Here is a 14030-nt window from a genome sequence, read left to right as displayed (position 1 = left end):
AAAGAGGGCCCGCAACTGACCCTTCGGGAATTCCTGAGGTCACAGGAACATATCCGGACGAACAACCATTGACAGCGACCGACTTCTGTTTTAGAGAGATATACTCGGCTATCCATGCAATAACAAATTCATTCAGTTTAGAGCCCGCAATGTACTAACAAGAAGCTGATATGGAACACCTCCAAATGATTTTTTGCAGTAAAAGAAAATACAGTCAACTACTTTAAGCTTACCAATTGTTAGAGCAAATCGTGCGCGAACTCAACAAGCTGCGTTGAGCAAGAAAAACCCGATGAAATCTGTGTTTGCTAGGATTCTGGTGATTATGTTTACACAAATGAGCCATTTCCGAAGTGTAGCTAAGCTCACCTTCAAACAACGCAACTAAATTACATCCAGGCTTCCTCATTCACAAGGCTCTGTTGTTAAGGCAAATTTAAAATAACACGTGTTTCTAAATAGACAGTCATAAAATCCCATGAAGGAGGGCACAAAGTTGAGCCTACAAAGGCACCAGCGTAGCCTCTTCTACGTTGATTACCAGCAAAATAGTGCAACATTATTTTTCGCAGTAAAATTGTAAGAATAGCAGTAAACTTGCGCTTTTGCGCGCCCATCCCTATCTTTGGTGTGGAGTCCTCGACATGGCGCCGGTTGAGCTCCTGCGTGGCGGCCGCTTTCTCGACGCCCTTGAAGGCCACTTATTTTGGTGAACCACCACCACCTCGGGTCGAACATCTCTGCCGGATCGATGTCTCCAATGGTCTCCATTTCTTGAGGGGGCGAATAGCCTCCAGCTGATGCGTCGACGAAGCTGGCGGGTGAGGCGTGGTAGCGGCTATGACTGGTGAGGCTTAGCTCACCTGTCGGTGTGGCACAGTCTTCTTGTGGAAATAAATTGCGTTCCGATGGCCTAAAAGGTTCCCTGGTAATGTCCAGGGAGTCCTTGCACATTGCCCGTTCCCCTAGAACACTCCTTACTGTTTGACAAACGAAGTTCGTTCATTTAAAACGTAGAAGCACCGAGCGGATAAAACAGCGCGAGCGGTTCTCGCCCGTGCCGGCACCTTACTGCGCAGTCCAGAACGCGTTGTTTTTGGCGGTCCCATCTCCCCGCGAGGGGGACTCGAGTAAATGCGTCGCATAGAGGGTGGGTGTATTGCGTTAACGTTTAGTGTTTCGGTAGTTGGTGGTAGTGAATGCGTTGTATCAGCAGCTTCTTTACGTAGTTTGAATGAGTCAAGGATATAAGGCGCGTTCGTAGCCTCCCATTCTGTGTCGGCTTTGTGGCGCAGTGGGTAGAGCACCATGTACATTGCGTTCCACCCGCAGGGTCGAGGGATCGAAACCAGGCGCCGGATAGTATTTTTTTATATAGTGTAGGGGGACAGGTGTGGACAACGACGGTGCGGACTACGACGGACGTCAACGCGGGTGACATTGTGAGTTACTGAAATGCTCTGCATTTAATATATGAAAAAAAAATAATAAAATCGATTTTGTAGAATTCAAATTTGGCGCCCTTGGAAGTCCGCCTCATAGTCTCTACAATGCCAGAAAGGGGGCGCCAGGAGTCCGCTAGAAGTAGGAGTTCCTGTATAAACATCCCCCTCGCGAGGGGCACGATCAAATGCAGAGCATTTCCGTGGGCGCACGACGTTAAGTAGTTTGCGTTACGTTAATGCTGTTGCACTTGTGGCAACTGCTGACGAGAGAGCGCTCGTCAGCAGTAATTTGAATGAGTCAACGATATAAGGCGCGTTCGTAGCGTCCCATTCTGTGTCGGCCTTGTGGCGCAGTGGGTAGAGCACCATGTACATTGCGTTCCGCCCGCAGGGTCGAGGGATCGAAACCTGACGCCGGATAGTATTTTCTTTTATATACTGTAGGGGGAGGGGTGCGGACAACGACGGTGCGGACTACGACGGGACAACGCGGGTGACATCTGGAGTTACTGAAATTCTCTGCATTTAAAACGTGTCTGCGTCATTCGGCTCCCTAACGGCTCATTCTTCACCCAGGAAAAACTGGTCCTACACCGGCGCGTCTCCTTCCAAACACGTCTGTGCACGAATTCTCGGCGCCCAGACCGGTGCCGTTGTTCGGCTGGACGCCGCTTATCGAAAGAATGATGTATAACCTGAGACCTTACGTAGGCTGGTCTCCTGTTGAACACCGGTTGCCGAAAATTCTGCGACCGTTTGCTTGCCGTAATTCAGCCGAGGACCGCTAACCGAATGAAAAATGTACACTCTAGGGCCGTGCGTCGATCGGTCTCCTGTATAACACCAGTTGCCGAAACAAAAACGAATATTCTGCCGCCGGACGCGCAGTTCACCGTTGAAAGTGTGGATGCGAGGCAGCCGCGCTCCGGCCTGTCTCCGTTCGAACACCAACTGCCACAAGAATACGGATATTCTGTGGCCGGTCGCTTGCCGTGCTTCGGCTGAACGCTTGCCGTGCTTCGGCCGGTCGCTTGCCGTGCTTCCCGAAGGAAAAACGGATGCCTAAAGCCGTTCTTCGACCGTTCTTTTTGTCAACATCGGCAGCCGAAAGTGAACAGAATATCTGGCAGCCGAGTAGGTGCCATTGTGCGTCTGAACATGGGCGGCCGGAGAAATACCGAAGCGCTGGTTGCCGATGGTTCGCCGCTCATCCTAGGATCAGTGGCTGCCAGAACCTGGATGCTTGCCGGACATGCCAGAAAGCGCCCATAGACGGGCCGGTCTTAGGACACACTTTCTGTGCTGCCTGGGCAGTCACTCAGGAGATTGAATTTAGATAAATAGCGATTAAGGCGTTTCGCAATTAAACGCTCAATGAATTTACTAATAGTGGGAAGAATGGAGATGGGGCGGTAATTATAAATTAACAGCCGGTCGCCTTTTTTAAAGATGAGTATGATCTTTGGTTTTTTACGGAGGAAGCAAAAACACCCGTTTTGAAGATAAGGTTGATTATGTAGCGGAGCGTGTCAGAAATGAGTTGAGCAACCAATTTAAATGAGGAATGGAAATCTTACCAAGGCCAGCACTTGTGTTTTTGAGAGAAAAAAGCGTGGCAAATACTCCGTTTGCTGTAACCGGTGTAGTAAAGATTGACTGTTTAGCATGATGGATGTTGTGACACACATTAATATTCTGACGATTGTGTGTCTAACATGAGGAAAAGTATTCACTGAAAACATTAGCAATGTGAATGGGTTGATCCACTATTGTAAGATTTCGTATAATTTTACGTATAGCAGTGCTCGTTGGGGAGGTGTTAGGAAAGTTGTTCAGTAGATCACACTGTTCTTAGGATTATTTTTATGTTTATTCAATTCGTGTTCATAGTAGCACTTTTATGCTGGCTTTAATAGAATGTTTAGAAGATAAAAGTACTTCTTATAGCGAAGTGCAATGCTAGAGTTAAAGAGTCGCCTTTTTGTTATTCTGTAAAGGTATCTTTTTTTCTGACACTTTCTAAAAGCTCACTACTCATGCAAGGGTTATCTGGTTGTTTATATTTCCTTTTACATTTCACCGTGTTTGTGCTTAAAGATACAGCCCTTAAAAATAACGAAGAAAACTGCTGCAGTGCCTTCTCAGCATCAGAAAGAGAATCAAATGTAGATCAGTTATTTTCTGTTATGGCTTCTACGAACTTCTCAGGATGAAATATGGATGTGTATTACATGGCACTTCAGTGTCAAAGGTAAGAAAAAAATGGCAGCATCTCCACTCTGTAGATGATTGCCAGGGTGCAGAGTACGGGGACTCAAAATGACATACAAGCGCCCCGACCATCATTCGATTTGAGCTGTGAGTTGCACCTTGATTATTCCCTAAAAGAAACTGCAACTCACGGCTCAAATCGAATTCCGCTTGATATTCGCTTGATGGTGGTGTGCGCATGAAAGGACGCAGGCGGACATGGGGAGGTCCTAAGGTACTCCGCACCGTTACAGGCGAGGCAGTAAGCCGTTTGACTCTCCGGTCCAACGGCTCAAAGACACAGGATCGAATTCTGCCGGTGCCTGCCTGTAAAAGAAAATGATCAGTTACGTCAACTTCCACCACGGAAGACAGGGGACAAGGCATCGTATTACATAATTCATGATCTATGAGCGTGCGCGATCGCTGTGACGTGCATCAGTGGGGGGTCTTTTGAATCAATGATTCAAGAGCAAACCTTGAAAAGCAATCAGTGTAAGCAGTTTAATTTGGAATAAGTGCCCAGCAAGTTAATATTGATATCGCCTTCTAAAATAATGTCTTTATTTTCAACAGTTAATTCGTTGAGGCCAACATCAAGGCCAAGCAGAAAATCCGGAAGGGAAATTGAAGGCGAACGATAGATTTAACCAAGGATTAAGATCTTATTGTTGTGTGAAAAGAAAGGATGGTCCACTTCGACCCAGACCGATTCGCACAGGCTGATAGTTAGTGAAAGATGATGTCTGCGCATGTACGAGACGTCACACAAGATAAAAACTACTGTGCCCCCGTGGCTGTCTGTTGAGCGATGGCAGTACTCGGTTTGGTAGGAGGGAAAAGAGAGCAAATTAGCATTCGGATCTGAAAGCAACGTTTCGGGAATGCAAATGAATGTGAAACTGCTGTTAGGCGACGCAATAATGCAATTGATTGTCGAAATTTTTCCGAAGGCTCCGTGCATTAAAGTATATCAGTGAGTGATTGCGGTTAGAAAGGCGGGATTCAGCTCCTGTTGAGGGCAGCAAAGACATTGGCAACGAAGTGAGCTGGCATGGATCAGAAGGAAGGTGATAAGGCACGAATTACGTGAACACGCGCACGTCGCTCTCTGTGGCTATGCGGTAGACCTTGCTGTCTTCCACCTTGCGGGCCTTGACACAGCATTATCTGTCCACAAGAATCGCCAGCCAAATTCCTTCTTTAGTTCGAGGGCCTTAGAAAAACGTTTATTGTTTTCGAAAGTTGGGTGTTCTTTTGCAAAAACAGGGGCCTGGGTTTCACCAGAGAAGCCGATGTCGCTGGTGTTGATCCTACCTATCAGTGCCTTCCGAACAAAATCGTTTTTTTTCTTTTCACACGAGACGTACCATGCGATGATGTTCTTTTCATTGTTGTGTTTCGACATACTTGGGACGTGGTGGACAACATCGGTTTCACAAGGCTCAGCAGGGCACTCAATACCGCCGCACACACTCTGCAAAATGGCGACGCAATCTTCGCCTTCGGTTACAGCGATTCCCTTATTCTCGATGTTGTTAAGTCTCAAGTATTGCTCGAGCTCAGACGCACTTTTTCTAGAGCTGCGTTCTGTGCAACAAGCTGCCTGTTTCACGGTATTAGTCAGTCCTGCTTTGCCTTCAAGTCATCATATTCCTTGCTTACAAAATCCACACTCTTACCATGTTTCACTTGTTCTGCAAGACCTAGCATTTCCAACTTAGCCTTAACCTTCAAGGTAAGCTCCTCGACCACGCCCTCAAGATTCTCATCAAGTAGGGACTCAAGAGCAGCCACTTTCTTAGCGCGTTGCGCTGCTGTAGGCATCCTGGGTCCATCGATCACATAGACGACAAAAGGACGCTGGGAGCACTAGCGGCAAAAGTAATACCAGATAACATATGTAGTAAGAGACCAATCTGCGGGTAGCGCGGACAGCACTTAGCAAATCGCCCTTGTTTCCGCAACTGCTGCTGCCAAGTGAAGGTGGCAGTGCTTTGCGAATTCCTTTTTAGCACCCTCGGTGATGGCGACGAGTCGACGGCGCATACGCAGCAGGGCTTCTTGGAGGCCAACGCTTGACGCGCACACGCAAAGATGCGGCGCAGGCACGCGTGGATTTAACCACGGTGGCGAGTGATGACTCAGGAACTCGGGGGTGTTGAGCCGGCAATCGAGCTAACTGCGGGTAGAGCAGACAGCATTTAGCGAATCATCCTTGTTGCCGCCACTGCTGCTCAAAGTTTAAAGCTTCAACACGGAGTTTTAAAAACATAGTTCGGTAATCGGAACACGTTATGAAACCTCGGTGTACGAGGCAAATGAAGCTTATTGTATCGTTAGAACAAAGAAAAGGCATTTATTTTCATTACGTGGCCTATATTGCTGTCTCGCGGAGCGGAATGCGTCAGAACACGGAGGACCACAGGTGGCCCCATGCCCCCGTGAAAAATATATTGACAGAAATCGCTCTCATCAGTAAGATGTGACCAGAAGGGCGTGTTTTTGGGTTGTGTGAGCTTATGGCCTAATGTTTTGGGTTGCGATACTGAACGGACGCTTAGCGCCTGTTCAGTGCACATCCTCCGATTGCGTTCTACTTTCGTTCCCTCTATGAAACAAAAATACATTTCCCACTACCAGCGTGCCAAACTTTCCTCTTTAATTTCTAATTCCCGTAATTCTTGCGGATATGACCGCATTGAGCACGCCTGGTCAGTGACCAGAACAACAAATATGTGTTTAAACGGAAACAGTCTGTTAAGTAAATTGCCAGCAGTAATTTTAACTTGCTTACGTGAAAGAAGGGCCGCGTTGGACGTCCGCCCGTCAACACCACTCCTCCCGAGGGCGCTGAAAATACCTCTCATTACTAAAGAAAGTCCACGTGCAACCTAAAGCGTTACACGTACCGAGATGGAACAACAGGAACAGTATCAGAAATGTCAGTGCATGATTTATTACTGCACAAGCCAGCAACTTCCGAACTTTCGCGAAGCCAACCCGTGCAGAGCCAGCAGAAAAGGACACACCGTCAAACGAGAGCTGCTTTTCAAATAATCGTTGCTGTATTCCCCTAACAGCGGTTTGTTAGGAGGATGCTTATAAGATTAAAAGAATTCCTAAGGAACAAACTTTATGGGAACATCGTTTTTTACACTGCCCCACACTGTTTACCGCAAACCACCGGATACGCCTCACCCACTCTTGGTTGTTAGAAACTAAGGCGATACTCTAATGAAAACGAAGCTGCTGGTTCATTTCCCATACGCGGTGGCACTGTTTCCGCTGATCGCGAAGAACAGTATGTCATTATGTTAGGGCAAGTCAAATGCCACTACAAGATGCTTAAAGGAGTAATGAATACATAATACAAGTTTGTTTTATTTGAAATATTTCACGTTTTATAACGCCCCCAGCGCTTGTCCGGCAGCAAATGATGCCGTATTCACTGAGGAATTGATCAATTTAGGTTAAAATGGTGATTATCCCGCGAAATCGTAGGTTTTTGCAGTCACAAACGACGTCAGAAGCGCGTGTATTCAAGAGAACTTCCACTGCGTCATTCGGGATTGCGGCCTTGCTGTTCGTCAGCCCTTCCAGATGGCGCTGCTATAGTCATCCCCGAACCGTTGACCGCCGTTGCTTTGTTTTTGAACGTATTTGCACCTGGCTTGTTTTTGTTACTGTAATAAGTGATCGTCTCATGAAGCCTGGGGTATCCTCGACAAACAGGGTCACGTAAGACAACGCCACTTACGCCAATAGGTCAGTGTCGTGTAAAACAACTTCAAGTGGCGGAGTGCTGTGCAGCTAAAACAAGCATAGTGCTCCCAGTAGCAACAGCAGTGCGCATCGGCACTTCTATGCTTACGTGGGTGTTAGTAACTTTCATATTTTACAGCACCATTCTTACTGCTGTAAAATGAATATGCATTACACTTAAGCGCAAATAGTTCGTTCGAAAAGCATTTAAGCCGTGCCTAATTTTGTTCACTGTTTCCGTCCTCAGCCAATCGCACAGCTGAGCTCATGTGACATCTTAGGTTCCGTTGCGGGAAATGAGCTAGTGGGTCGGATGGCCATTCCTTTTTTTCCTAGTTATGTAGCTTATTTGAGCGAAGTGTGCGTAAACGGTAATGTCAGTATGATTCTATCGAGGAAATCTTTCGAATGAACCGAACTTGTGTTTTGTCCTCATGGCTCCTTCAAAATCTTCAGAGCAACCGTGGTGTTACTTTGTTGTGCCATGGTTACAGAAAGTCAAGAATAAACGATGAATTTTTCGATAAGAAGACCGCAGAAAAACGCGACAATACCGTTCACAATGGTAAGATGTCTTGAGGCTGCGGCACGGCTAAGGCACTACTTGTTAGAGGCCAAGCCGCTGCAGTGGTTGCGCCTTTCCAATAGGGAAGCATTAGGTACAATATTCCAAACCAAAGATATGGAAGGTCTCTGTCACCCATTACATTTATATGACTATTTTAATAGAAATGCGGCATAGTAGCCACATTTTGAACAAAATCGTTAAGCGTAATTACTGAAACATACGCCAAACAGTGAAACCATCACAAGACAGTTGCCCTGGAATTATGCAAAATGAGAATATAACGGCTCTCTTTTCTGGCCAAATAGAACTTTGAACATTAGAATTTTTTATGCAGGGCTATATTGTGTTTTTTCAAAAAAAATTATCGCCGCTGCATATTCATTCCAAATAAAACTAAACTTCTGGGAGTGTTGCCAATTCATTGCTTGACTATGACGGGGTAAAAAATTACACCATCTTTCCTTAGGGGAACCCTGAGTAGTATGCGAATCAGCCATGGGGTCGACTGAAGTTCCCATTAGTTTTCAGTTCGTTGTTTCTGTGGACGTTCAGTTTCGCGTGCCTTCGTTGTATGAGTAGCTTCTTCACGTAGTTTCAATGAGTGAAGGACATAAGGCGCATTCGTAGCGCATGCTCGCTCCCGGTTTGTAGCGCAGTGGAAAAAAGTATGTTCGCAAAAACGCGATAGTGGAAATTGAAGCCGAAGGCGTGGTTTACATGCACCAGGCTAATATCGAGCGTTGTATTTGTGACTTTTATAAAAATTTGTTTTCTCGTCATCCTGTCGATGCTGTCAAGTTTAGAGAAGAGTTTACGTCTTTGTTACCGTGCTGAGAAATGGAAGTTATGGCGTATCTCGAAAGAGATATTACGGTAGAAGAGATACGCAGAGCTACCCACGAGTTGAGCCCAGGGAAGACGCCGGGCCCTGATGGCCTGAGCGCCGCTTTCTACAAGGCGTTTAAGGGTGACATCAGCCCGGTTTTATGTAATGTTTACTCTGCGGCGTACCACAAAGGTGTGCTGCCACCTTCTTTTCTCGTGTCGCACACTGTGTTTATACCGAAATCGGAGGAGGTTGCGAAACTCAGGCCCTGGAGGTTGCGAAACCCCGGTTACCGTACTATCAGTCTGACAAATGTCGATAATAAGGTTTTAATGAAAATATTGGCTAGCCGCTTACAGACTGTCATAAATGACGTGGTAGGGCCGAATCAAACTTGCGGGATCAAAGGGCGGTCGATAGTTACAAATATTCATACTGCCCGAAGTGTTCTCGACTGTTGTGGCGCCATGGAAGGGACTTTGGCAATGCTCCAGGTATACATGGCTAAAGCCTTCGATCAGCTGTCGCACGAACTTTTGTTAAATATGTTGGAACACGTGAATGTTGGTTCTGTTATTCTTAGTGGTGTGCGCATGACATGCACTGGGTGTTCTACTAGGCTTGTTATTAACAAAACAATCGGCACACCCGTTCCTGTTCAGCGTGCCGTTCGTCAGGGTTGCCGATTGTCTGCGTTGCTTTTTTGTTTGTACATTGAAGCCTTTTGTTTAGGTGTAATCAGGAGCCAAGACGTCAAAGGGTTTAAACATCAGTCGTTTGAAGTGCTGATGTTAGCTTACGCTGACGACATTGCTCTTTTTTTTGTTGATAGGGGAAGCATAAGCATTGCTGTAAACACCTTGAACATTTTTTGTAAGTACAGCACCAGTGGTGTTAATTGGCAGAAATGTCCAGGCTTCTGGCATGGCCACTGGGGCAGTACGCCTAGTGTTTTCGAGTGTATCAGCTGGCAGACGACGCCGGTGAAGTACCTGGGAGTGCCCCTCGAGAACTATGTAGGCAGCGACCCTTATTGGCGCAGTCAAAGAGTTGAACTGTGTGAAAAAGCCGAGAAATGGAAGGGTAGCGGACTTTCAATATTTGCGAGGGCCTCAGTGTGTAATGTGTTTTTAATTAGCAAACTGTGGTATGTTCCACAGGGGTTGCTTTGTTCTCGGGCACATTTACAGGCCTTGCACCGAGATTTTGCTGTATTGAATTGGGAGTCGTCATGGGAGAGAACCAGCTGCACGAACCTGTTTCGGCGCGCGCGTCTCGGTGGTCTGTCATTATGGCATCTGTTTTTGCGTCAAATGGTAAATCGTTTTTTGTTTCTTTGGGATGTGAAGGACCCATTTTTGAGCACTGTGTGTCAGGTGAAGTTGGCCAGAGCGCTTCGTGATTTTGTTGTAGCGTAAGCTTCTTTTTCTTTTGGCGCATTGAAAGGCTACTTCCGTGAGGTGGTACAAGCCACCAAGTTTTTGCGTGCACGCTTCACGCTAGAGTATTTATCGAGTGTGACGCGTAAAAGATTGTATAATGACCTCGTTGATTCCGTTCTTCCGGTTCCCTTGTATAGATCGCTGTACCGTGTAGGGCCAGAACAGGATGTGCTTAAGCGTGTGAAACGTATGGCGATTGGCCCATGGGTTAATAAGTTTTTCTTAAAAACTTCACTCGGGCGTCCTTGATGTGAAAACGTGTCAGAAGGAAAAGGGAATGTTTTTGCCTGGTGGGGTTTCCTGCTACCCGTGCAGAAATCCTGAGACTGTAGAACACGTGTTTTTGTACTGGTGGGATAGGGTTTTCTTTTGGGACGTGCTTGAGCGGACCCGCAAAAAAGATTTCCCCCTGGACGCTCACGGTATTAGGTTTTTACCGATTGCGACTGACAAAGTACCTTACGACCTCGTGATGGTCCTGGCCCTACATGCAATTTGGAAATCCCGCATGGCCATACGCCATAGGGACGTTGACGCTAAATGGTCAAGACAATATTGCAGTGATTGCAGACAATATTGCAGACAAGACAATATTGCAGACAATATTGGAGTGCTCAGCCTGAGCCTCCAGAGTGGTTGCCTGTGTTTGAAACACTGACCAACCTCAAACAATTTTTAGCGTTTTTTGCTGGCAAGGCGATGACTAGCAGTTTTATCGTTGTAGTGTTTTGTTTGATGGTGCTTGTTTTGTACTGAAATATTGCAATAAAGAAAAAAAAGTTCGTAGCGCAGTGGCACGAGCGCCAAGTACCTCCCGTTGCGGCCATTGAGTCGTAGGATCGAAACCGGGCGCCGCCTAACTATTTCTTTTTATAGTGGACTGCGCTGACGTCAGCCCAAACGCTGACGGGGCTAAAGAGACGCACATGCGCAGTAGAGTGCGGACGGCGGACAACGACAACGAGGGAGTGAGGGACACAGCCCCGAGCATGAGATGCTTCGCATCTAAAAGAAACATAGAAGTAAGATACAAGGGACACGCATAACGCTACGTGTGTCCAGGGCCTCTGACGGAAATTTTTCTTTTCAGCGCAGTCACATCAATTAAGTACAGTGCACAGTCCTCTGTATTGTATGCGACATTTCAGCCAACTATTCTTTTTTTCGAAAGATTGACCCTCGTCATAAGAGAAAGCCCTTGAAGGTACATAATTTCACCCATTTTCCGTAAACATGCCAGAAGACTCTTGGGCTGGGACAACCATATCCCTGCTGAAGATGTGGACGCCTCCCAAAATGAATCCCTGTGCCCCGGAGGTGTTGTATGCGTGTGCTTCTAAGTGCCGAGCAGGTCCAGAACAGATATGTAGCGTCAGTATCCGCAAGCACGGCATGACAACCGCAGGCAAAGCGTGGGCCACTGAGGTTAAGGTCACCTCATATCCAAGCCTCGGAAGCTGCACATCCTCCGAGTAAGCGAGTATATGGAGGAGGTGGATGCTTCGTGGTGGAAGTGGAGCACGCATGGCGCGCCAGAGTTTCTACTTTACCGCCAGCAGTTCTTCAATGGGGGTGGACACTGAAAGAAGTCGTTGTGGCAGCGCGCGATCTCTACGGTGGCAGAGCCGGTCGGTGGCCATATGAGCAGGGAGCACGTCGAGGTGAATTTACGAATATGGACAAAACATGGGCTTGTGTACATAATTCTGTGAATCCATGCAGCCAGACTGGTGCAACCGGCCACGCGAAGCCAATTACGAATTGCTTCCCCTAAGTAAGTGAAAACTTCAAGCTTCAGCCCACTAGTAACTATCGATGCAAGAGCCGGGAGACCATCCCAAACGGCGGTTAGTCCTGTCTACAGACTATGTAGAAGGTCGAGAGTATCTCACGTGCACCTGTTGCTTAAGGTAGTATGAGGGGCATACTAAGGCCGTATTCAGAAAGCAGTTGTGTGCCCCGGTGTCCACAAAAGCCTACGCAACTCGCGTATGTGTTGCAGATGCCCAGTCAGAGAAAAAAAATTGAAGTAGCTTTCACGAGTGGTGATAAGCTGGGGAAACAGCAGAGCTGGAGGTTGACCTATCTCCTCCCAAACTGACAGCGGAGCCCAATAGAGAGGGAGCCGAAACAGCAACTCTATGCACGTGAATCATGGTTGACAAGTATTCTATGCCTGTTCCTCACATGGTAAGCGGCAACCGAAGACTATCAACCTCAACATTAACGGACACCAAGACGTCGTCACCCCCGACCGAGTCAAACACGCTCATGTCTGCTCCCTCTGACCCACCATGGCATTTCTAGTGTCAAGAAACCCGCTTCGAAATTCGCAAGCTCAAGTGACCGAAAGCTTCACGTGGACAACACAACGGCTGGCGTCTCTGAGGGGAGAGCCATGTAGTGACCATGCGGCCACGGGGTTCCTCGCGCCGAAGACGACGACAATCAAGGCGGAGCTGTTCATGTGGAGCAGGCCCACATGAAACCATGGACGATCGATGCCGGGCGCTCGGTTTTCTTTTGCTAAAGCCACTGCGCGAAGGTCGAGCTGGGAGCCTCGTGCCGGAAGGATTTTTGTTTTCATGGTAGTTTTTTGCCAACGCCAATGGGCCAAGCTCAAGCTTAAACAACTCTGCTGCTAAAAGTACGTCGGCATCCTAAGGCTCATGTAGGCCACATGGTCATACGTGTAACCTCCCCAGGGGCTTTTCTGTCACCTCACAGTACACACAGGACGACTGAGTGCGAAACAAATTGCATATCTTTAAAGCCATTGTATTCCATTTAGCATATTTTTTACCAAAGCTTCCACCTGCTCCTTTATGTTGTAAGGCTTCTTTTATGTCTTCAGCCCTGCCCAAGACGTCAATACTCCTACACAGAAGCAAATGAACATATTCTTAACTTTATATCTAGTCTTTGATTGTTGGTCGCTTTTCATTGAGAACGGTTTTCGACCATCCGAAAATTATGCATTGTAGATGGCGACTTGCCAGCGAGCATATCCCGATAAAATGAACACGAAAGCCGTGTATACTTTTGATGCTGAAACCTATCTCTAATAAATGCGTCATTCTGCCTTTTTACCCTTTAAAAAAAAACGGTGGTTACTTATATGCTGAACACATTAAATATTCGTCACTTTTGCCATTTACGCTTTATTCCTAGCGAAACAAAAATCTCCACCATTAAAGCATTTGATTACCTGAGAGGTTCCCGCTTTGTACCAAAAATAAACAATCAAAACGCTTTTACCCTTCAAAAATCTTCTTCGTCACTTTAAGCACAATACCTTGAAGAAGATTAGCGGAAGCAAATGATTATTTCCCAATACACTTTCAAGGTTTTGAATTACCATTATATGTGACGAAGGAGGGGAGGTTAAGTGCTACCCCCATCAAACCACCTAAGTATTCGTTAGGTTGCTGAAGACGTCGTGGGGAAAATTGTGGGAAACTGTTGTGTTTTTAGTTTTCCTCTGCAAACATTTTATTAAAACAATGCAGACATGATTTCGAAATTTTTAACGTTTAAAATTATTTACTCTAAGCTCTCCATCTTAAATTTTTAAATCTTTGTCGCCCGATATATTCCTGACTGATTTTATATGCCGTAATGCCAAACCACTGCAGTGCTTAGTAGTGGCTATTAGTCGCTTATCTTTTCGAAATATCATAGCCATTGGGATTGCGCTCCTCTCAAGGGGTAGCAAAGCATTAAAAACCATATGA

The 14030-nt window shown here is 46.6% G+C and overlaps 1 protein-coding gene across 3 annotated transcripts in view; it reads left to right on the top strand.

The window, feature by feature from the left end:
* LOC144172726 (neprilysin-1-like) overlaps positions 1-14030 on the top strand; it is a 140964-nt gene that overhangs the window by 75480 nt on the left and 51454 nt on the right. The gene's annotated exons all lie outside the window — the stretch shown is intronic.

The sequence above is a fragment of the Haemaphysalis longicornis genome, unplaced genomic scaffold (assembly GCF_048455015.1).
Source record: "Haemaphysalis longicornis isolate Haplotype H1 unplaced genomic scaffold, Haemaphysalis longicornis Haplotype H1 scaffold_255, whole genome shotgun sequence".
In the NCBI taxonomy this organism is placed as follows: Eukaryota; Metazoa; Arthropoda; class Arachnida; order Ixodida; family Ixodidae; genus Haemaphysalis; species Haemaphysalis longicornis.
This window is presented reverse-complemented; position numbering and strand designations above follow the sequence as displayed.